The sequence below is a fragment of the Schistocerca cancellata genome, chromosome 1, assembly GCF_023864275.1.
Source record: "Schistocerca cancellata isolate TAMUIC-IGC-003103 chromosome 1, iqSchCanc2.1, whole genome shotgun sequence".
Taxonomy (NCBI): domain Eukaryota; kingdom Metazoa; phylum Arthropoda; class Insecta; order Orthoptera; family Acrididae; genus Schistocerca; species Schistocerca cancellata.
Genome location: NC_064626.1, coordinates 305,637,030 through 305,663,083, shown reverse-complemented (window position 1 = coordinate 305,663,083; position 26,054 = coordinate 305,637,030). Strand labels below are relative to the sequence as shown.

The 26,054-nt window shown below is 41.5% G+C and overlaps 1 protein-coding gene across 1 annotated transcript in view; it reads left to right on the top strand.

Annotated features, from left to right (window-relative positions):
• LOC126172625 (Hermansky-Pudlak syndrome 1 protein homolog) overlaps positions 1–26,054 on the top strand; it is a 161,061-nt gene that overhangs the window by 42,953 nt on the left and 92,054 nt on the right. The window lies entirely within an intron of this gene.

The following is a 26,054-nucleotide window of genomic DNA, read 5'->3' as shown; positions in this document are numbered from 1 at the left end:
AATTTCTTAATTTTCATAACCTTTGTGATTTCGTTTGAAATAGATCTTCATAGTTTATGTATGACATTATTGTTCTTCGCATATGTAAAGTGCTCTGTTTTCCCATTGTTCAAGTGCCAAAGTACTAGTTGTTCATCCCGTATCTGTGAACTTTAGATGTATAGTTTGATACACCAATGTGTTTTTTGGGTATTTTTGTTGCCATTTGTGTGTTTTTTTTAATTAAAATGGCCATAGATGTGAGTGAGTGCTGCACTGAAAAGCTCCACTTCAGTAACAGACCTGGAAACACATAAAATAGTGGTTCTGACAGTTTACTGGGCCTCAACAACAAATGTTTTAAATTTCTGTAAGCAACTAGAGAGGGTACTGATGAGACTTGGTAGAAACAGTTGGGACATAATTGTATATGGAGATTTCAGTATGGATTTCAGCTTGAGTAGTCCTGCTCAAGGTCACTTAGAATTGCTGATGTCCACCTTCAGTTTGATCCTCACAACATTATTCCCACAAAGAGTAGAAGGGCATATGTAACAGCAACTGACTATTAATGTCCAAAACATGTTTCAAGGTTTGTCTGACCCAGATGATCAGATGTCGGAAAGAGTGAGTCCTCATCAATTAACTAAAAAGGTAATCATACAATTTCGCATACTCATAAATGCTGACAAAATTACACTCTTGATGGAGAATTTACAGAATGAACAATGGGAGAAGTTTACCAAGTGAACACAGTAATGAGTAATTAAATTCTTTCCTAAAAATATTCCTACAACTTTTTGAATCCAGTTTCCCTTTACAATGGGGCATGAACAATACAGTGGAAATAGACAGAAATGGTCCTCTAAAATCAAAGTACCTTGTGCCAGGAAGAGAAGGCAGAGAAATAGCTTTAATCAAAAACTAAAAGGACACTTACAGATAAAACTGCATTTTGTTTTACAGTGGTGTCAAAAAGGCAAAAATTGTGCCCACTGGGAGAATCTCTGCTCTCGCAAACCAACACCTTCAAAATTCAAAATTATAATAATAAAGTAAAGGAAATTTGCAGCATTATGCATGAAATGAATATACACAGAAAGGCAAATGATATTGACAGTAACAGTAAACCAAAGCATGTTAAATTTAAATCATTGGTTACTAAATCAGTGAATTCCCTCTAACTATAGCTGAAGACACACACATACATTTAATTTTTAGTTCACGACATCCGTTTCTCTATGGCACATTTTATAAACCTTTCTCCACCTCCTGTTTTTAGCTGTCTTCTCTTCCATTGGTTGGGATTAACATGTAGTCATTTTTAACTCCTCTCTTTGTCATCATGTTGTACAGTTCTGATGTGGCCACATATGACCCTTGTTGTTTTTGCGCCTTAAAACAAAACAAACCAACCGCTGATAATAACATTTTAACAATGGCTTATTTGGCTTCTACAAATGTTTTTTCAGTGGGAAAAGACTATATGGTCTCACAGACTTAGTTCAGGTATAACTAAATAAGAAAAAAATAGAAGGGCCACATTAACAAATAATATGAGAACACATTATAAGACAGTAATTAAGCCAGAGGCACTCTATGCAGCAGAGACGCTAGTCATGGAGAGGAAAGGGCAAATGGAGAAATTGGAAATCAAGGAGAGGAAAATTTTGAGGAAAATCGTGGGTCCCAAATTCAAAAATAATAGACAAGTTTTCTATAGAAATGAAGCCCTTTATGCAAAGTCAGAGAGACACTCTGAAACCATGTGGAAAATGAAGATTGATTTCAATGGGCACATATTCCAAATGAATCCCGACAGACTAACTAAACAAATCTTTGACTCCTTTCACCCCCCCCCCCCACCCCCCCCGCCCCCCCCCCCAAAAAAAAATCCCAAATTGGTTTAAGGAAGTGGAAAAGGATTTGAGAGAACTCCAGATTGACGAAGTCGTGTTAAAGAATGGTACAACCAAGACCGTGACCAATGATAAAACTAAGAGGTTCCAAGTTAAGATCAATACCAGGAAACTAATTCAGATAACAGAGGAGGAAAGAAAGAAGAGATCAGATAGAATGAAGAATTATTGGGAGGAAAAAAGAGCACAAAAATCTAAGAAGTGATTGATCTGACGTACCCCAAAGATGGGTGATTGAAGTGGGGAAAAAAAAGACACAAATAAAGCTAAATTCTGAGTGAGGAAACACTGCCTAAGGTGTCCTGCAAGGCAAAGGTTTAATGCTGGCCCACTCCTGTCTGTGGCCAACATAAGTGATTCATATGGGAGATCGGAGAAATCTTCAAAAACCGCGAATATTGCTGATGACACATCTATACAATACACATCGAAGACAATAAGGGAACAAGTTTGCAACTGTTTAACAGCTGCTGTTCTTGTTGCAGGTTATTCTGCAACTTGTTATGATGTTGTAACTATTATTGCCGTACCCTTAGCTACTTCAACTTCTTGTTTAATGAGGCAGGCCATCGAATTCACAGCTCACTGATTGCCAACATTCATGTCCTGAGGATTTGTTGTATTCACTCCATGTACTCCTGAAGTTTCCATTTTTATGTCTGGAGCTACCATATGCAGGGTGCAGATCTATTTAAATTTGCAGGGTGTCTCCAGAAAAATGGTCAGTATTCAATGATATGATAGGAACAATAATATGAAGAAAAAAAAATTAGTAAACATGGGCTGTAAAATTCATATCTTAAGACGATTGTTCAGTAGAAAAGATTTGTTTCACAGTAGTAAGGATGAACCAAGTGCTCTTGGCTCTTAAGGTATGTGCTTTACAGCCCACATTTATGATACATTTTTTTCTTGTTTTGGTCCATACTACCAACTCTGAAAATATGGAAAACAAAGAGCTTGCAGTAGAAGAGATTTGTTTAATGGTATCAAAGGTGTAGTAGCGATACAGCTGTTTACGCTTTTTAAAGCCCACATTTATTAGACCTTTTTTGCTTCGAATGATTTTCCTGTCATATCCCTGAATATTGATCATTTCTCATGGTACACCATGTGTATGGTAGTCTACCGTATCTTCCTTCGCTGTCGGCATTGTCGTTGTTACCGTGAGACACCGTTATACCAAGAGGAAAGGCGCGTCGATCTTAGAGCATGAGATATGATGACCTTAAGCCATTGACAACACACAACGGTCACGGTAGCACCTGATTCCAGAATAGCTGCAGTAGCTAAGATCTACGAACTATCCCCTGTTGACCAGGTCCCCAAAACTTAACTCGTAACGAGATCCCTTCAAAGCAAATTGTCATAACGATCGTCTATAAAGGCTTCATACAACGAGAAGAAATGTTACGGTTGATGGAATAATTACAGATACGACCAAACTGTCTTGTCTCTTCTGCTTTATTTAACATAACTTCGTTCACAGTTTCATTTCGCATTCACCACTCATTCACCGAAACCCTCTGATGAACAGTTTTGGTTGCTTAACACCAACAGTCAATGATAATGATACAGCTTTTCTCCTTTTTATAAATTGAAGGCCGCTCTCCGTGATATAATAAAAAAAAATCGGTCTCAATACCGCGTCCCTCGTGAGATGCGAATAGACTTATCCCGGAATTTACTGCCCTGTAGGTGTATTCAATTTAATGACCACACTTCGCTGTCCGCTATTTCGCGTAACTGAATGTCCATTTGTTAGTCTGATTATACGCTGTAGCTATTTAAAATTCACCCCTATATTTTTCACAACGCACAATTAGCACTTCATTACTTGTTTATTTCTAAGAGTAAACGGAAAAAAAGACGCCGTATCATGGGCTTAGTCGACATAAAGCAAAACACCTTAATATGCCCAATTTCACCTCTTCTTATAGGATCGGCTACCTTACTCATTAATTTACTACATATTGTTTCCAATAACACTAAACAGGTATCGCCGTTATATTTTAATTGTATTCAAAAGCATGTTACTACTATTATGGCCAACCAAATCGGCACAAATCGCGCGGCGTGCGATTTTAATGATAACTTTACTCTATTCAATTAAATCGCGCGGCGTGCATTTTTAATGATAACTTTACGCTATTCAATTTCCGTTACAGCTATCTTGACTCGTAATGTTACACAGCCCCCCAGACTGTGATGTCTTGAAGAGGGTTCCAGACAGAACAGGCTTCCTTTCTTCTTCTTCTTCTTCTTCTTCTTCTTCTTCTTCTTTTTTTTTTTTACAGTGACAGGAGAGGGCATTTGTTTCGGCGAATACACTCACTCTCAGATTCACTCAACAAGTCAGTACATACCTTCTACAATATTTAAGTTGAGTTAATGGGCCGAGACAAAATGCCCTTAACTAAATTCCACATTTGTTTATAGGTTGTCTTAGAAACACTTCACACTAATCACTTCATATTCACACCACATTTTTTTTCTTGGATGAAGCCCTCAGTTCTTCAACCGACTGTGCAAGGCAGGGATCACAGCCGGGTTCGACGATTGGCATCCTAGGCCAAAACCCTTATTAGGCCACTTGTTTAACCAGAGAGGATTTGGTCCTTTTCTGTTCCTCTTAATTCCACTTTTAAATCATCCATCCTCGCTGTTCGGTGAGAGGATAAATCGTATTTCAGCGTCGACATTGTTGCTGATACCAAGAAGGTATCTCATGGAAATCGTTGGTACATTCTTTAATTTTCTTTGTAAGTTAGTATAAGTACGTATTTATCCACTGGTGATTTTATTTAGTCCACTGAGTGTAGTCTTGGTATCATTCAGTGTTTCTTGAATCTATATTTTGCTCATTATTGATAATACTTCTTCAGGTCTATGTGAGGGAACAAGCCTTTAATTACATCAGTATCACAATCTGCCAGGAGATAGCTCCCTTCATGAGGTATTTTCATTATTTTGTATGGACCTGTATATAAATATTGCCATTTCTTATTCAGTCTTTTCCTGGTTGATGCTTTTCGGTGATTTCTCAATAAAATTTCTTCCCCTACATCATATGTGACTACTTTCTTCACATTTTTATCAAAACGGGTTTTTCTCTATTGTGCTTGATGCTTCAGGTTTTCATAGACCTTCTTCACCATATCTTCTTTCTTGGTAATCTTTTGTTCTATCGCAGGTAATTTCTTCATCCATTCTGGCACAATACTTTCACCAAATACTATTTAGTTAGGTGAATAACCTGTCGATAAGTGTGGTAAGTCATTATACACTTTCTCAAATTCATAAATCCAATCGATCCGTTTATAATGTTGTTTGGGTATGTACGTCTGTAAAAATCGATTCAACTCTCGGAAGATTCTCTCAACCGGATTTCCACAAGGGTAAAATCTTGAGATGTAAATGTGCTGGATTCCTTGTTCTTTCATAGTGCCTCTCCATACTTTGCTTGTATAATAAGCAGCGTTGTCTGTCAAGACCATTATAGGTTTGCCAAGCTCAGTTATATAGTTGTTGATAAATTTGCGTAACATGGGTCGAACGTGGAGATTTTTCAAAGGATACAATTTCACATATTTTGAAAAGAGATCATAGAAAGCCAATACATATTTGAACCGTCCACGTGTCATGGGACATGGTCCACAGACATCACATGACACCAACATTAAAGGTTGTGGGATGATAGGATGTAATTCTATCCTCCGACAATAGGTTATGGGTTTCGCCTTCTGACATATTTTGCACTTCTTAAGAATATTTGTAGCTATACGTCCCAAATTTGGATGATAGCAGTATTGTGCTATTTTGGCTGTACATTTAGCGGCACCAAAATGACCCCAATTCAAGTGAGTGTACCTTACTAGTGATTCTAAATATTTATTTGGAACACAAACTTTCCAAACATCTTCTTCATCCTTCTTTCGATACAATATTCCAGATTTTTAATTGATACTGTTCTTGAGAGTGACTTAGCGTTTTGCTTTCAACAGCATGCCTAATGGCTTTCCACAACTTATCATCTTCTTGCAGTTGTGGAAGACTTCGACATAGCTGTGAAATCTGCCTCTCACAATATTGCCTTGATAAATTCATGACTTTAAAGTCAATAGTCTGTTCTTCACACTCGTCGTCATTCTTTCTTTTCGGTAGTCTTGAAAGAGCATCGGCTATGATGTTGTCTTTCCCTCTGATGTATTTGAGCGTAATATCATATTCTTGCAGTAGCAAGGCCCACCGGGTTAAACGTGAATGGAACATCCTTCCTGTTAAAATAAAAGATAAAGCTTTGTGGTCACAGAATACAATGATCTTCTTTCCATATACAAAATAGCGAAACTTTCTAAGGGACCAGACCACGGCCAGTACTTCCAATTCAGTAGTACAATATGCGCGTTCACAGCTAGAGAGTGTTCTGCTGGCAAACCCAATTATTTTGATGGTACTGATATCTTCTGGATTGTCCATCTGGAAAAGAGTGGCACCCAATCCTGTTTCAGAAGCATCCGCAGCAATATAAAAATCTTGATCAAGTCTCGGATGATGTAACAGTGGAGCATTAGTCAAAGCATTGCGGATGTTATCAAAAGCTTGCGTGCATTCGGAGTTCCACTCCCACATGACATTTTTTCTTAACAGCCGTAACAAACAGTCTTGGCTTCCTAACTGATTGGGTAAAAATCGTCGAAAAAATGAAACTAAGCCGATAAATGACTTTAATTCCGTCCTATTTTTTGGATAAGCACATCTGTTAATCACATCCATCTTTTTAGGATTTGGTTTTATCCCTTCAGGAGTGATTATATGTCCAAGAAATTTCAATTGGTTATGAGCAAACTTGGATTTGCTCAAATTTACAGTAACTCCGTATTCCAAAAATTTCGCAAAAACTCTTCTTAATAAGTCCAAATGTTCCTCCCCAGTTTCAGAAGCAATTAGCAAATCATCCATATATAACGTAACTTCATTCAAAAGGTCTCTGCCCAGTATGGTATCTAATGCTGATATGAAAACACCACCGCTTATTTTCAACCCAAATGGCATGACGGTAAACTGGTAACTTCGGCCCAGAAAAATGAATGCAGTATATTTTCTAGATTCTTTCGATATTCTAGTTTGCCAATATGAACTACGCATATCCAAAGAAGTTAACAAGCGGCCACCATAAAACTTTTGTACTAACTCTTCTAGGTTCTCCGGTCGCGTTTGTACAGGTATAATTATCTTATTGATCTCTCTGGCATCCAACACCAATCTGATGTCACCATTGGGTTTAATTACCGCCACAAGAGGGTTACAATATTCGGAATCTGAGGGCTCAATAATACCCCATTCTAACATTTTATTGATTTCCTTTCTGACTACTTCTTTCTTTGTCCATGGGATAGAATAGGAAGTACGACAAAAGGGTTTATGTGCATACGTCTTTATATGGTATTCAAAGTCTTTTATTATACCCGGACGTTTACTAAAAATCGACTGATATGCTTCCAACAAGTAGTACAATTCGTCCCTTTGGATAACAGATAAATATTCTGATTCAAACACCTTTTCCTGCAATGACATTTTATCCATCATTTCTTCAGAACATTCAATAAGGCAGATATCATACACATTTTCATCATCAATACTGATATATTTTACCATTAGATTCATACACAATTGATTTGGAATTACACGGCCCTTTCTCAGGGTGGCTGTCAAAACATTACCATTGGAATTAAATATACATTCACCTTTCTCTAAATTAATGATTGCACCGGTCTCACATAAAAAATCCAAACCCCAGATACATGGTACTGTCATTTTAGGAACAACCAGGAATGTACTTTCTATTTGAGCCCCCCGGATTGTAACATCGACACATACCTGTTTCACAACTTTTTGCATTTTTGCGCTGAACGCGCCAGACACGGTACATCCTGTGATAGGAAAAGTGGGTATTTTTACCCCTCGGCTTATCGGTTTTAAACAGTCCAGCGTCATGACACTAATAGTTGCTCCAGTATCAATTAATATTTCAACATCAACATTATTTATACTTGTTGGAATTATTGCCTGTAAAATTTGTCCACATTTATTAGAAACTTCAGGTTTTTCTTCAATTAATTCATTCCTTATATCCTGATCTCTCCTTTCCAGTCATCCTAGGAAGGCATTTGGTGACTGGTATTAGTTAAATCTATCTCGTTGAGTCATCGGTGGGGGTTCATGAACTTCCACAATCCATACAGTATGATCCGAGTTATGGTATTCACCCTGTCGCACAATGGAGGCTCCTTCGCCCATTGGTATAACTCCTTGTGCTGGATGAGGACTTGAGGCATTTGTTCCATCCTGCCGATGAACATTATGTTTCGAATTATCTTCCCAAGGTCGAATACAATTGGGATCATCACTTGGGTACCTGTTACTCTTATTAATATAACTACTATGCACATTCGCGTCACCATATCGAGGTTTACCTCTAGCACAGTAAGTATCTCTTCTATATTTATTATAATCATTGTTTTTATTGCAACCATAGGATGAAGATTGTCCACGCTCCAGTGATGCGGGTTTGACCTGGTTTTCGGTATTATTATTATCATACGTTAAATTATTATTATTATTATAATTATTCGTATCACTATGAGTGTGAGTCGACATTTGATTACCACTCATTTGTCTTGCGTCTTCCATAATCATATCTATAGAGTCAATCACCGACAAGAACTGTTCTACATCGTGGTCAGGAACATTTATTAACTTTTCACGTATATTTATGGGCAACCTTCCCTTCAAAATTCTGATCACTTCCTTGTGAGAAATTGGATCACTCCAATAACGTGTCTTATTTATGTACTTTTCAAAATATTGCCTTAAAGTACTCCTTTTACTGTTAAAATACTCAGGTTGGTAAACCTCTTTTCTTAATTTCTCTTGTTTACTCGACGACCAGTATTTAGCCAAAAAAAGTTGTTCAAACTCAGCGCAAGTTTGGCAACTTTCACTTACTTCAGCGGCCCATAATGCGGCTTCTCCGGTAATTTTGGATACTATAAATTGAAGTCGGTCGTGTTCTGACCAGCTACGTGGAAATATTCTTTTGAAATTATTGATAAAGATTTTCGGATGCAGGTTGTTCTTTTAAGTGGATAATGTTGGGAATTGTCTACTTTTAAAAATGCTGTTCTCCACCTTTAAAGAAGACAAATATCCTCGCTGACCAAAAGAATCATCATCTTTACCAACCGAATCATCAACTTCCCAATGCAAATTTTCACCACAATTGTACTTCGTATTTTCACATGTTCGGTTGTTTTTCGACCTATTCTCCGAACGTTCGTCCTCTGTCAACAAATTTTGTGATGACTTTCGTTCTAACTCCACCAATTTATGATTGGTTTCCTTTTGCCATTTAGGTAACTCATAAACTATTTTCTCTTTTATTTTCTGAATTTCGCTAGTGAAGAGCTTAATTAATTCATCATTTCTACTTAGGTGCTCATTGATATTTTCATTTGGCTGGGATCCAATAGTAGTCTTAACCTTGCCTACAATTTCATTTCCTTTTATTTCTATCCATTCAGATAGATCTTCGTCAAGTCTTTTAGTTTGATCTACTAAATACTTGTCAATCCCCTTACGAGCATCGGACTCAAACTCGACTATTTGTTTCGAAAGCTCTTCTATCTGTGCGCTAGCATTGAAACAGCTGCTTTCACACTTAACCATCCTATTGGACAGGCCATCATAACTCTTCGAAACTACCTCACATTTCTTTTCTACGTCATGAAGTTTTCCCATTAAAATATTATATTGCCTTTCTAAGGTGTTAGAAAACTCTACATCTAGTTCTCCAAATTTCGCATTTAATTGAGTCTCCCAGTCCACCTTTAATTCTTTCTTAGTATTTTCCAGTTTATAATCAAAGGTGTTCAGTTTGCTTTCCAAAGAATCCATTTTAACTTCTAATGAACCAAATTTGGCCTCAAATTTTTTGTTTAACTTTTGATTGTCCTCTTTTAATTGCTTATTATCTTTTTCTAGTGAACCAAGTCTTCCATTCATTACACCCATTTGAGTATTTATTGATACCAGCATATCAAACATTTTTTGATTAATATTTCCATTTTGAGGATCAACTTGCTGATCTACTTCCGAAACCTCAAGATCTTTATGTTCTCCCACGCTGCTTACCTTACTTATCATTGTATTTGAATCTCCTAACGGCTCTAAATCAATAACTGTATTATTATCTGTACATGTCTCCTGTCCCAGATTGAGCTCATGGGATGCATCATCCATATCCTCTTCACTTTCCTCTCTCTCTCTACTCATTACTCTACTCAACTGCACATTATCATGTATTCTTTTCGTTCGTTTTGACATGATTATTCACTGCCAAGACACACACTTATTTTCACTATGTATTTATATATATTTATCTACCGAAATCACAAGTCTCAACTTCTTTTTTTTTTTTATAATTATACAGTTATATTAATCATACCTGGTAGTATCGCTCACTTTTAGCGATTATTGAAGAATACCTCTTTCATTGGACAGACTCACTGGCTGCTACAATAATTTCCAACTCTAGGGTTCGTGAATCCGGATGACACTCGACTCGATGCAGCAATCCTCAATCGAGCCCCACGTTGGGCGCCACTTCTACCGTAACTTCCTTCGCCGTCGGCGTTGTCGTTGTTACCGTGAGACACCGTTATACCAAGAGGAAAGGCGCGTCGATCTTAGAGCATGAGATATGATGACCTTAAGCCATTGACAACACACAACGGTCACGGTAGCACCTGATTCCAGAATAGCTGCAGTAGCTAAGATGTACGAACTACCCCTGTTGACCAGGTCCCCAAAACTTAACTCGTAACGAGATCCCTTCAAAGCAAATTGTCATAACGATCGTCTATAAAGGCTTCATACAACGAGAAGAAATGTTACGGTTGATGGAATAATTACAGATACGACCAAACTGTCTTGTCTCTTCTGCTTTATTTAACATAACTTCGTTCACAGTTTCATTTCGCATTCACCACTCATTCACCGAAACCCTCTGATGAACAGTTTTGGTTGCTTAACACCAACAGTCAATGATAATGATACAGCTTTTCTCCTTTTTATAAATTGAAGGCCGCTCTCCGTGATATAATAAAAAAAAATCGATCTCAATACCGCGTCCCTCGTGAGATGCGAATAGACTTATCCCGGAATTTACTGCCCTGTAGGTGTATTCAATTTAATGACCACACTTCGCTGTCCGCTATTTCGCGTAACTGAATGTCCATTTGTTAGTCTGATTATACGCTGTAGCTATTTAAAATTCACCCCTATATTTTTCACAACGCACAATTAGCACTTCATTACTTGTTTATTTCTAAGAGTAAACGGAAAAAAAGACGCCGTATCATGGGCTTAGTCGACATAAAGCAAAACACCTTAATATGCCCAATTTCACCTCTTCTTATAGGATCGGCTACCTTACTCATTAATTTACTACATATTGTTTCCAATAACACTAAACAGGTATCGCCGTTATATTTTAATTGTATTCAAAAGCATGTTACTACTATTATGGCCAACCAAATCGGCACAAATCGCGCGGCGTGCGATTTTAACGATAACTTTACTCTATTCAATTAAATCGCGCGGCGTGCATTTTTAATGATAACTTTACGCTATTCAATTTCCGTTACAGCTATCTTGACTCGTAATGTTACAGTAGCATACAGTTTTATTTGCATAACTGTGTGCAGAGCAGTGCTTACAACTCTCAGTAGGTCACTGGCTAGAGACAAACTGGTGTTCCTGTAGTACCTGCTAAAGGTAAGTGTGGTAATGTATGGTGCTGAGACTGGTACAAATCCTTAATATTACAAAAACTAATATTTTAATTCCAGACAAATCAAATTGACTTAAAAAGTATGGGAATTATAGGTCAGTGGGTGCACACTGTGTGAGGCTCTGTTTGTGAAGGTCTTAAGCATCCAGATAGATATCCCCTGAGGTGGTACACATGGTGAAGCTCAGAGGGATCATTTCTTCATGCTTTGCACTTTTTGTACTTTGACTCAACACTGACTTAGCATAATCTTGTGGAGCAGTGCTTCTAAGATCAAGGAAGTGTTTATTTCTTGGAAACCTGCAGTAAGGACATTGTATAAAATTCATAACCTGGATAACTGAACATCTTACAGTACCATCTTCAGAAACCCAGGGATTCTTACACTTTCATGCCAATATGTATACTCCCTAATAGTATTTATAATTAATAACAATTGTGAATTTAATATGAACTGTGAAATTCAAAACCACAATAGTAGACTGTGCAATCTGGTAATTCAGAATGAAGTTTTATACTTTAGTCGTCGTAACTGCCGTCTGCTTCACGTCTGCTGTGCAGCGAGCTACCTTAATTTAAGTATTAACTGTATTTTTCTTACTTGTCACTTCGTCTTCCGTGTGTATTTGCTTTTAGGAAGCTTTAATTTTCGAGTGCTCTTAATAGTGTTCCATAGATTTCGTGTTTGTTTTGAATACAGTCAGAGAGAGTCCCTTTAGTCAGCCATAGTGGCAGTAGTGTCAGTGTCGTCGTAACTGCCGCCTGCTTCACGTCTGCTGTGCAGCGAGCTACCTTAATTTAAGTATTAACTGTATTTTTCTTACTTGTCACTTCTTCTTCCGTGTGTATTTGCTTTTAGGAAGCTTTAATTTTCGAGTGCTCTTAATAGTGTTCCATAGATTTCGTGTTTGTTTTGAATACAGTCAGAGAGAGTGCCTTTAGTCAGCCATAGTCAGTGTCAGTGTCGTCGTAACTGCCGTCTGCTTCACGTCTGCTGTGCAGCGAGCTACCTTAATTTAAGTATTAACTGTATTTTTCTTACTTGTCACTTCTTCTTCCGTGTGTATTTGCTTTTAGGAAGCTTTAATTTTCGAGTGCTCTTAATAGTGTTCCATAGATTTCGTGTTTGTTTTTAATACAGTCAGAGAGAGTCCCTTTAGTCAGCCATAGTCAGTGTCAGTGTCATCGTAACTCCCGTCTGCTTCACGTCTGCTGTGCAGCGAGCTACCTTAATTTAAGTATTAACTGTATTTTTCTTACTTGTCACTTCTTCTTCCGTGTGTATTTGCTTTTAGGAAGCTTTATTTTTCGAGTGCTCTTAATAGTGTTCCATAGATTTCGTGTTTGTTTTGAATACAGTCAGAGAGAGTCCCTGTAGTCAACCATAGTGCCAGTAGTGCTAGAGTTTGTTTTCAATACAGTCCAGAGACAGGTAGTGCTATTTTCATTGTTTTCTACAAGAAGTGGCTAGCAACCACAGTTTAGTGAATAAGCAGCCGCCTTTAGTGAATTAGCAGTCTAGTTAAAGGTTGATTAACTCTCTTCAGTAAATTGTTTCCTTAGGATGGATAGGATGTGTGACTGCTGTGTACGGACGCAGGAGGAGCTGGCCACTGTTCGCGAACAGCTGAGCGTGTTGATGGCCGCGGTCAGCCGTCTTCAGGCTGCTGCCTCGGAGTGTAGCGGCAGTGGGGAGTCTGGTGCGTCGCAAGGTACACCCCAGGTGTTACATGCTTCACCCACTGTCCCTGCTGTCGAGACATCTTCGCGGGTACCGGGCGCGGTTGGGCCACCCTCTCCCCAAGGGGAGTGGCGGGTTCAGCGGCGTTCGCGGCGCACGAGGCGGAAGGTCAATGTGGAGGCTGGTCGTGTGGCATCGCCCGCTCTGCCTGTGAGGGGACATGTGGCTGCTCCTTCAGCAAGGTCCGAGCAGGCACACGGGGGGAGGGGTTTATTAGTTATTGGGAGCTCCAACGTTAGGCGGGTGATGGAGCCCCTTAGGGAAATAGCGAGAAGGTCGGGGAAGAAGGCCAGTGTTCACTCTGTCTGCTTGCCGGGGGGTCTCATCCGAGATGTGGAGGAGGCCCTACCGGCGGCGATAGAGAGCACTGGGTGCACCCGACTGCAAATTGTTGCTCATGTCAGCACCAATGACTCCTGCCGTCTGGGTTCAGAGGTCATCCTCAGTTCGTACAGGCGGTTGGCGGAATTGGTGAAGGCGGAAAGCCTCGCTCGCGGGGTGGAATCAGAGCTAACTATTTGTAGTATCGTTCCCAGAACCGATCGCGGTCCTCTGGTTTGGAGCCGAGTGGAAGGCTTAAACCAGAGGCTCAGACGATTCTGCGGAGATCTGGGGTGCAAATTTCTGGACCTCCGCTATCGGGTGGAGAAATGTAGGGTCCCCCTGAATAGGTCAGGCGTGCACTACACGCCGGAAGCGGCTACAAGGGTAGCGGAGTACGTGTGGAGTGCACATGGGGGTTTTTTAGGTTAGAGAATCCCCTCCCTAGGCCCGACAAGATGCCTCCTGAGACGCGGCAAGATAGGAGTAGGCAAAATGCAACAGGGAATAACAATATTAATGTGCTAATAGTAAACTGCAGGAGCGTCTATAGAAAGGTCCCAGAACTGCTCTCATTAATAAATGATCACAACGCCCATATAGTACTAGGGACAGAAAGTTGGCTGAAACCAGACGTAAACAGTAACGAAATCCTAAACTCAGATTGGAATGTATACCGCAGAGACAGGCTGAACAGTGAAGGGGGAGGCGTGTTTATAGCGGTAAGAAGTGCAATAGTATCGAAGGAAATTGACGGAGATCCGAAATGTGAAATGATTTGGGTGAAGGTCGCGGTTAAAGCAGGCTCAGACATGGTAATTGGATGTCTCTATAGGCCCCCTGGCTCAGCAGCTGTTGTAGCTGAGCACCTGAAGGATAATTTGGAAAATATTTCGAGTAGATTTCCCCACCATGTTATAGTTCTGGGTGGAGATTTTAATTTGCCGGATATAGACTGGGAGACTCAGACGTTCATAACGGGTGGCAGGGACAAAGAATCCAGTGAAATTTTTTTAAGTGCTTTATCTGAAAACTACCTTGAGCAGTTAAACAGAGAACCGACTCGTGGCGATAACATATTAGACCTTCTGGTGACAAACAGACCCGAACTATTTGAAAAAGTTAACGCAGAACAGGGAATCAGTGATCATAAAGCGGTTACGGCATCGATGATTTCAGCCGTAAATAGGAATATTAAAAAGGGTAGGAAGATTTTTCTGTTTAGAAAAAGTGACAAAAAGCAGATTTCAGAGTACCTGTTGGCTCAACACAAAAGTTTTGTCTCAAGTACTGATAGTGTTGAGGATCAGTGGACAAAGTTCAAAACCATCGTACAATATGCGTTAGATGAGTATGTGCCAAGCAAGATCGTAAGAGATGGAAAAGAGCCACCGTGGTTCAACAACCGAGTTAGAAAACTACTGCGGAAGCAAAGGGAACTTCACAGCAAACATAAACATAGCCAAAGCCTTGCAGACAAACAAAAATTACGCGAAGCGAAATGTGGTGTGAAGAGAGCTATGCGAGAGGCGTTCAATGAATTCGAAAGTAAAGTTCTATGTACTGACTTGGCAGAAAATCCTAAGAAATTTTGGTCTTATGTCAAAGCGGTAGGTGGATCAAAACAAAATGTCCAGACACTCTGTGACCAAAATGGTACTGAAACAGAGGATGACAGACTAAAGGCCGAAATACTAAATGTCTTTTTCCAAAGTTGTTTCACAGAGGAAGATTGCACTGTAGTTCCTTCTCTAGATTGTCGCACAGATGACAAAATGGTAGATATCGAAATAGACGACAGAGGGATAGAGAAACAATTAAAATCGCTCAAAAGAGGAAAGGCCTCTGGACCTGATGGGATACCAGTTCAATTTTACACAGAGTACGTGAAGGAACTTGCCCCCCTTCTCGCAGCGGTGTACCGTAGGTCTCTAGAAGAGCGTAGCGTTCCAAAGGATTGGAAAAGGGCACAGGTCATCCCCGTTTTCAAGAAGGGACGTCGAACAGATGTGCAGAACTATAGACCTATATCTCTAACGTCGATCAGTTGTAGAATTTTGGAACACGTATTGTGTTCGATTATAATGACTTTTCTGGAGACTAGAAATCTACTCTGTAGGAATCAGCATGGGTTTCGAAAAAGACGGTCATGTGAAACCCAGCTCGCGCTATTCATCCACGAGACTCAGAGGGCCATAGACACGGGTTCACAGGTAGATGCCGTGTTTCTTGACTTCCGCAAGGCGTTCGATACAGTTCCCCACAGTCGTTTATTGAACAAAGTAAGAGCATATGGACTATCAGACCAATTGTGTGATTGGATTGAGGAGTTCCTAGATAACAGGACGCAGCATGTTATTCTCAATGGAGAGAAGTCTTCCGAAGTAAGAGTAATTTCAGGTGTGCCGCAGGGGAGTGTCATAGGACCGTTGCTGTTCACAATATACATAAATGACCTGGTGGATGACATCGGAAGTTCACTGAGGCTTTTTGCAGATGATGCTGTGGTGTATCGAGAGGTTGTAACAATGGAAAATTGTACTGAAATGCAGGAGGATCTGCAGCGAATTGACGTATGGTGCAGGGAATGGCAACTGAATCTCAATGTAGACAAGTGTAATGTGCTGCGAATACACAGAAAGATAGATCCTTTATCATTTAGCTACAAAATAGCAGGTCAGCAACTGGAAGCAGTTAATACCATAAATTATCTGGGAGTACGCATTAGGAGTGATTTAAAATGGAATGATCATATAATGTTGATTGTCGGTAAAGCAGATGCCAGACTGAGATTCATTGGAAGAATCCTAAGGAAATGCAATCCGAAAACAAAAGAAGTAGGTTACAGTACGCTTGTTCGCCCACTGCTTGAATACTGCTCAGCAGTGTGGGATCCGTACCAGATAGGGTTGATACAAGACATAGAGAAGATCCAACGGAGAGCAGCGCGCTTCGTTACAGGATCATTTAGTAATCGCAAAAGCGTTACGGAGATGATAGATAAACTCCAGTGGAAGACTCTGCAGGAGAGACGCTCAGTAGCTCGGTACGGGCTTTTGTCAAAGTTTCGAGAACGTACCTTCACCGAAGAGTCAAGCAGTATATTGCTCCCTCCTACGTATATCTCGCGAAGAGACCATGAGGATAAAATCAGAGAGATTAGAGCCCACACAGAGGCATACAGACAATCCTTCTTTCCACGAACAATACGAGACTGGAATAGAAGGGAGAACCGATAGAGGTACTGAAGGTACCCTCCGCCACACACCGTCAGGTGGCTTGCGGAGTATGGATGTAGATGTAGATGTAGATGTAGTGGAAAAATCTATAACAGTTTATTGACAGAAATCTGCCAGGGAATTTAAAATCCACTAATGTTCAAAAATAAAGTAACAGAATAAATCACTACGTCTTGTTACAGTTTATCAGCACACATGGACTCAAGAGGTGCTTAACTCTGCTATTTGTGTTAAACAGATCTTGGCTTTACCAGTGTACATTTAGTGATAATGGTCTGTGTGATGTTACATAAGTGTTTTGTTTGAAGTGTTAGATACAAACAGCAGCTGAGTAGTAGAAGAGGAACAGTTTTTATTTATTTATTTAAAAATAGCTGTTTATTTATTTAAAAATAGCTGTTTTCTCCAAGTATATATAAACATTAAATGAATGTGGCAACTGGAAATCGTTTGTGAAATAAAGCAGCGAAGGTAACAGTTCATCGAATAGTTGAGACACTGAGCTGGTGACAGGCATTCAGATGAATATTTCTTCACAACTAGAGTCACGGGGAGGAGTCAAGGAGCAGTTGGGAGGATTGGGAAATGGTGGCTGACAGGTGGGAGGTAGAGGCAGCATTTGTGAGGGATAGGAATGTGGCACTATTGAGAGTGATCTGGCCTCAGATGGGAGTTGTGTGCAATGCAGGATGTTGTGGAGGAGTGAGCTGAAAGGGGAAGACTGTGAAGAAGAGGGTGTGGGTGCAGAATGAGTGAAATTATGATAATGAGGCAGGGGTGGAGGTGGGTTAGGAATAGGGGTGAGTGGAGACTGGAACTAGGAGGATTATGGGATTGATGGCTGTGTAACAAGGACAGTTCTCATCTATACAGTTCATAGAATCTAATGTTGTGGGGAAAGATACAGATGGCAGTCATTGAGACAGAGGATGTTCTGCCACAGGTGGACAACATTCTTTCATGGCCACATAAAAAGATGTGCAAAAATTACAGCAGAACGTGGCATATGATGAGACTGGCTCCACAGATGGTGCTGCATTTGATAGGGGAGGGTGGGATATGATAAGCTTGTGACAGGACTGGTGTAGTAAGATCTGGATGGGTGTATTGGACAGGTCCTTCACCTGGGACTCACGCAGGGGTGTGACCTGTGTGGCAAAGGTTTCGGAGTATGTGTGGCCTAAGGATGAATTAGGATGTTGCCTAGATTGACTGAGCAGTGAAATATTACTTTTTGATGGGGTGAGGAAGGATTGTGGATAAAATATTCCTCATTTTGTGTGATAAATTGGCAAAGCCTTAATGAAGGGTATGCTGTAGTGTTTCCAGTTGAGGATAGCAATAGGTGATGGGGAGAGCTCCTTCACAGCTGGTTCTTGGGGTTGATTGGAGGATTAGGGGCAGGTGTGGAAGTGGCATGGAAAACTAGTCTATGGACGGTTTTGGGGTAATGAATGTCATTGAAGGCCTTAGTAAGAGCTTCAGTCTACTGGACAATGGATAACCTGTTACCACAAATGTGCCATCTGTGGCTAGGAATATTTGTCTAAAGCCAGCAAAGTTCTCAGTCTAGTCTGTATGCCTATTGATGACTCAGCTCTTCAATTATTCATTGACATCTTACCATTACTGTTTCATTGTTTAAGCATCTATAAAGTAATTTATATGCAATTCTCATCAGAATCAGTAGATTAGCATTAGTCATAATTTGTTGTTCATATACTCAGAATAGTCAGCAGAGGCTGCTTCTGTCTATTGATTTACAACTTGACTCATGTTATGTCTCACAGCTCTCTGTTGCTGTTTATGAAACTTGGTCTGTAAATGACAGAACTTCAAGATTTGTTATCATTATATATTTATTTACTTATTTCATGTTATGCTAAACCATGTTGTGAATATTTCACAGCGTATGGAAGATGTCAGTTTGAAAAAAAATTGTTCTGTTACATCCTGTGGTATTATGTAAATAGTAGTAATCAGTTTCATGTTAAGGTATGAACAGACTAGATGCTATTACAAAAAAAAGTATTTAAATGTTTGCAGTAATAAATAAATATTTACAAAATAAGGATCAGTGTTAGCAAGAACTCATCATTCACTACTTGTGAAGAGAGGGTTTTAAAGTGGGCCCCATCTGAACAGTGCTCAGGTTCATATGTTCACAGTGGATATCTTCTTTTCTTCTGATATCGTGACTGTGACACACACTATTAGGTTTGCACATCAGGGAAAATCTGTGTTGTGCAGTGGATGTGAGGATTTCACATTCATTAAAAAGACCTCTGCCTGTGGTGCTAGGGTGGATTCCACTCACTATTCCTGTAACTCTTTTCTGTGCATATAGCATGCATAAAGCATAAGTTGCAGAATACAGTCATTTGCTAGATCCAGGATGTGCTTTGACCTGTTTAGTTTGATACCAATATGTAATCTCAGACATTTTGAGGTATACAGAGTATCTGTCTGCTGGTCACCAATAGTCTAGGCTTCGGAAGAAGATCCCTGACAGTTGTAGTGGGCTGGGTGCAGCAGGCTCACACACCAACCTCAGCCAGTCATGTAATGTGATTCTGTAAACACTTCTATGGCGACACTTCAGTATTGTCTCAGCTCTATAGAAGGCAATTGTCTGATCTGCAGCATTTTGCACTTTGCAGCTGAAAACTGGTAACAGCACCATTACCTATTGGCACTCTTGTTACACTGTCTCAACCATAGTTTCTCTCCTGTTTCTTTATCTTTAGAGGCTGTTGAAACAAAATAAAGCTTGTTGTAATTTAATTAACAGAAATACCATGTACATAAACCAGTTCACAATATCTCTATAAAACTTATAAACTGACACCAAGTTTGTCTGATGAGGTATCAATAAGTACTGTAGTGTCATCAGGAAAGATGGTGAATTTGCAGAATTCTTTCTCTGAAGAAGAAACAGATATCAAAAGCAATATGAATACTGGCAGCATTGGACGATTGATGCATGCTGCTGGTAGCTCTGTATAGTCATGTGCATATGTGCCCTCTAGTGACGGGCTGCGAACTTCCACATTCTGGTTGGAACCACACCTCGTTACATACTCCATGATATTACCCTCCTGTCACCAGTTTTCGCATTCCAGACTCTGGCTCATTTCTTTTTGAATGCCCCTTATATACCCTTTTGTCCTGGCCAAATCCTCCCCCTCCATTATTATAGAAATTTCACTGCAAGTGAATGTAGATTTTTTGTTTGTATTGGAAATCTCAAGCTAACTTCAGAGACAAAAGTTGCAAATTTTAACTTGGTAATGTGAAAATTAAACTGAGTTAAGAAAATAGATATTGATTAGCAACTTTTGAAGGACATTGCTCAGTTTTGAATAGCTGAAAGAAGGAAAGTAAGGCACAGAACAATGAGCAAGGGAATAACAAATCCTTCCTGCTGATGACAAATGACAGAATAACAACATGCTCTAAGTAACTGAAAGATTCAGCAATTAAAAAGAGAGTTGGAATGCTTAAAAAAAAGCAGTTGATTCAGTAGAGAATAGTGGTGGGAGAGATGGTGTACATCTTCATTGATACTCTGGCAAAAAGGGTGAGGAAGCTAATATTAATTGGAAACATCAAGTGGGAGCACAGGACAGATGAACTTGAAGTTTACTTTATGAGTGCAGGGAGAAAGAACTTAAGGGAACAGCAGTCGGTACAGCTACATCTACGTACATACTCCACAAGTCACTGTATGGTGGATGGTAGAGGGTACCCCATACCGCTGCTTGTGGTTTGCTTTCCTGTTCCACTTGTAGGTAGAGCTAGGGGAAGATGACTGTCTATATACTTCTGTGTGAGCTCTAATTTCTCGTATCTTATCTTTGTGGTCCTTATGGAAAATGTATGTCAGCAGCAGTAGAATTGTTCTGCAATCAGCTTCAAATGCTGGTTCTCTAAATTTTCTAATAGTGGTCCTCTAAAAGAATGCTGCCTTCTCTCCAAGCATTCCAATATGAATTCCCGAAGCATTTCTATAACACTTGGGCCTTGTTTAAACATACTGGTAACAAATCTAGCCTCTGAATTTCTTCAGTGCTCAGTACCAGTTATTGGTAATGAGAGTGAGAACTGGGTTAATAAAGTGCAGAATGACTGTTCTACATCTACATGGATACTCTGCAGATCACATTTAAGTGCCAGGCAGAGGGTTCATCGAACTGTTTAACACTTACTAATTGAAATATTTCAGTGACAAAAAGCCAAAGGAGTTGTCTGCCACAGCAGTTAAATATTAGACAGCTTACAATGAATGACTTGCTTCACTCCTCTGAAAGAACGTTCATTCACTGATTACAGTCAGGCAATACTTTGGGTCATTTATAACCACTCACAAAATGTTATGTACAACGGATATTCTGATAATCTGTGAAATAAATTACATTAGGATTTGGCCAGGACAAAAGGGTATGTAAGGGGCATTCAAAAAGAAACGAGCCGGAGTCTGGAATGCGCAAACTGGTGACAGGAGGGTAATATCATGGTGTGTGTAACGAGGTGTGGTTCCGACCAGAATGTTGAAGTTCGCAGCCTGTCGCTAGAGGGCACATGTGCACATCGCTGGACTATACAGAGCTAACAGCTGCATTCATCAATCGTCGAACGCTGCCAGTTTGACGTTCTTCTTTGACCGAGATGGCCCCTTTCTGTTTCGCTTCCTGCAGCATGGGACAGCAGTGAATGCCCAGCATTACTCGCAAACCTTGACCAGCCTTCGCCAAGCGATCAAATCAAAATGACCAGTCAGTCTCACCTATGGGGTCATTCTGCTCCACAACAATGTAAAGCCTCACACGGCCAACACAGTCGCGACAGTCCTGCAGAAATTCCAATGGGAGTTTCTCGGCCACCCTACATACAGTCCGGACCCCTCTCCCTGTGAGTACGCCATTTTTGGTCCCCTTAAAAAGGCTCTGAGGGGCTAAGGATTCACCATGGATGACGATGTCCATCTGTACGTGCGGAACTGGTTAACATTGCAGACCCGGGAATTTTATGAGACAGCCATTAACTGCCTTGTGTCACAGTGAGACAAATGTCTCAACAGCCAGGATCAATACTTCTAACATACAGATACTGGTTTCTGCAATTATGCCTCCAGCTCATTTCCTTTTGAACGCCCCCTATATAATCCCTAGAGCTACTAAGAATTCACACATGTGAAAATGACATTCCTTCTACTCACATAATTGAAATAGTTCATTTCTTAATAACATACTCCAGGTTTGGTGTCTTAAGAAAAGAAGGTACGCTAGTGAACAACCAAATAATACTTCATGAAAGGGTTAGTATGTGCAGGAGAATACGACTTTAAACACCACCCTCCTCTCTCAGAGTTTAATGTTTGATTGGCATAAAGAAGGAAAACAGCTTAAAATAACAGTACATAAAGTATCTAGCATGTGGAGTGCCACTTAATTTTCAAACCTCCAAAACATCATCTTATATTGTATAACCTGTCACGTATATTTAATAACAAGTAGTACTTTTTTAAATTAAAGACTGAAGACTAATATAGCACTTCACTTCCTGCATGCCTCCCCCCCCCCCCCCCCCCCCCCTCCTCCTTCTATGGTTCAGAATGTTAGATAAGTATAGTACAGTAATCTCTGGGATTAATTTTTTTTTGCCAGTAGATCACTTATTACGAATGGGCCATATCCTACAAACACATGCCACACCCATAGCACCAACAAGCACTATGAGCCTACTTAGCTGCATCTGTAGTGACTATAACCAAGTTGGAATGGAGCCAGCTGGGGTCCGATCTAGTTCACATGCCCAAGCCAAAACACCATGTTTTTAGAAATGAACCCTCAGGACACACTGGCAGTTCCAATTCCATGAGCTATGGTGAGTTTACCCACCTGAATCACATATGGAGTCCACTGTTGGCAACAGCAAGAATATATGATTTGTATTCTATATTTCATTGAGTAGAGTGTGTCTATCCACAAAATGTTGCCTACTGGATATTGGAGTATTCTCAGATCGATATGTCAAGGTTTTGTTGAGAGGCTTGGTTTGGAACATCCACAGCGCAAGTTACTAATCCTAATTCCTGTACAGATAGACCAACTGTCTACTGCAAGTGCTGTCATAAACAATCGTGCCACTGTGCCGCCACATGTCGTTTACGGTATAGCAATGCTTGGAGCTCACACTGCCAGCTTCCAGTCAGTTCAGTATCACTTCACGTCCTTTCTGTTCATAGGTTCACAACCGACTCCACTTATAGCTGGTATGGGCCATCTCTGCAGCTTCAGCACACAGACTGCACAGAGCGAAAGATAACACAGCTTCCGTCAACAACAATGTGTTACGAAGCATCGTACATTTTAGTTGCTGTCAACACTAGTTAATCATTTTGATTGTCCTGTGTATTAAGAGAACTTCCTCCTTATGTAGTCTTTCCTGTCATTGGTCATAATATCTTGTAATAATACTATGAGAAGGAAAGTTGCCACTCACCATATGGCAGAAATGCTGAGTCGCAGATAGGCACAACAAAAAGGCTCTCGAAATTATAGCTTTCGACTGTTAATGTCCCCCTGCGGGTTCGGGGGTTAGAATAGGCCCGCGGTATTCCTGCCTGTCGTAAGAGGCGACTAAAAGGAGTCTCACATGTTTCGGCCTTATGTGATGGTCCCCTCTCGGGTTTGACCTCCATCTTTCTAAATTATTCCGAAGAGCGAGCCAATTGGGGAAGGGCGCCTTACATGGTGCACTGTATCCGTCGTGCAATTAGACCTTTAGCCGTCTTTCTCGTCGTTGCAATGGTGTCCCGCTCGTTTTCGATCTTTTGGGCGATTACCACACTGCACTCTGCAGCGTTTCTTTTAACTGCGACGACGACCTTGGCCATTTTTTGCACCTAAGATCCAGCACGGTAGCCAGTCCGTTGTGGTGGGGCCGCCATGTACCCTCTTGGTTGTAGCCCCCTGACAACACAGGGATCGCTCTACTGATGCCTGCGCCGTTAACTCCCCACGTATGCCAAGGAGTAGATGCCCATCGCCCCGGGGCATCGGGACTCCCGGCAATGGCCATCCTGCCAGGTGGCCTTTGCTGTGGCTGGGTGGCGCCCGTGGGGAGGGCCCTTGGTCGGAGTAGGTGGCATCAGGGCGGATGACCCGCAATGAAGCGTGGTACATCATCTCTCGCTGGTGGGCCACCACCAGCAGTCTCTAAGCGATCGAGGTCTAACCTCAACGGCAGGAAATACGATCCACGATCATTTCCCTCCCTGGCCACTCCATGGGAGGAACGTATGGCAAAAGAAGGCAGTGGAGACTATTCACCCCGGTTCCTTGTGTGTACGCGAGTTGATGGGGAATCGTTTATGTCAACCAAGCCCCAGTTTTTTGTGGAGCATTTAGAGGACAAGTTCGGGGAGGTGGAGGGCTTGTCCAAGATGCGCTCTGGTTCTGTGCTCATCAAAACGGCATCCTCTGCCCAGTCACGGAGGTTGCTCAATTGTGACAAGTTGGGGGATGTTTCAGTTAACATCACGCCGCATAAGAGTCTGAACATGGTCCAGGGTATAATATTCCACAGGGATCTTCTTCTGCAGTCCGACGATGAATTACGCGCCAACCTCGAACGACGAGGTGTTCACTTCGTCCGGCGCGTCCATCGGGGTCCGAGGGATAATCAGGTAGCCACCGGTGCCTTCATCTTGGCCTTTGAGGGTGATGTCTTACCCGAAAAGGTTAAGGTGATGGTTTACCGTTGTGATGTGAAGCCATATATCCCTCCTCCGATGCGGTGTTTTAAATGCTGGAAGTTCGGGCACATGTCATCTCGCTGTACTTCCAGCATCACGTGTCGGGATTGTGGACGTCCTTCGCATCCTGATACTCCATGTGCCCCGCCTCCTATCTGTGTTAACTGCGGAGAACACCATTCCCCCTGCTCGCCGGACTGTAGGATCTTTCAGAAGGAAAGGAAGATAATGGAATATAAGACCCTGGACCGCCTGTCCTACACCGAGGCAAGGCGGAAATTTGAGCGGCTACATCCTGTGCCAATGCCAACTAGTTATGCCGCTGCTGCAACACCAGTTCGATCTCAGCTCGGTCAGCATTCACCGGCCCCCTTGGTTGTGGGGGGCACTTCACTCCCTGTTGCTCCTGCTCCATCTACTTCAGGAGCAACACCACCCCAACCACCGGGGACATCTGTTCCCCCTTCACAGCCGGAGAAGCGTGAGCCTTCTTCGGCTCCTCTCGCTCGGAAGGGGTCCCTTGGGGCCCTCCCATCCCAGGCTTTGCCCAGTGCCAAAGTGGACACCCGCAAGGTTGTCAAACAATCACCGGTCGCTGGTCGTAGGGCGTCACGGTCGTCTTCAGTCCCAGAGACTGACCCAGTGAGGCCCTCCCAGCCAGAACCACCTAAGGCTCAGCGCGCAAAGCAGTCAAAGAAAAAGGCTCCCAAGCATCCTGAAATTGCGGTGGCACCTGTCCCACCGCCACCTTCTCCCTCTGCGTCCGAGGATGAGGTGGAGATCCTGGCGTCCGCTGAGGACATGGATCTCGCCAGTCCCTCGGATGCAGTAGATAGCTGTTGTCCAGGTGGTGACTCAGTAGCAGCAGGGGCCCCGGAGGCGTAATCTGCCTCCCCAGTCCCTTCACGCCTTTCCCATCCATGGCTAATACCATCCTCCAGTGGAACTGCAGCGGTTTCTTCCACCATCTAGCTGAGCTCCGCCAACTTCTCAGCCTTCGCCCTTTCTTCTGCATTGCTCTGCAGGAAACTTGGTTTCCGGCGATGCGAACCCCCGCCCTCCGTGGCTATCGGGGTTATTACAAGAACCGAGCAGCTTATGAAAGGGTGTCTGGTGGCGTCTGCATTTATGTCCTTCACACTCTGCACAGCGAGTCTGTCCCTCTCCAGACGCCTTTAGAGGCTGTCGCTGTACGCGTGTGGACGCCACAGGCTGTTACCGTCTGCAGTCTTTACATTCCACC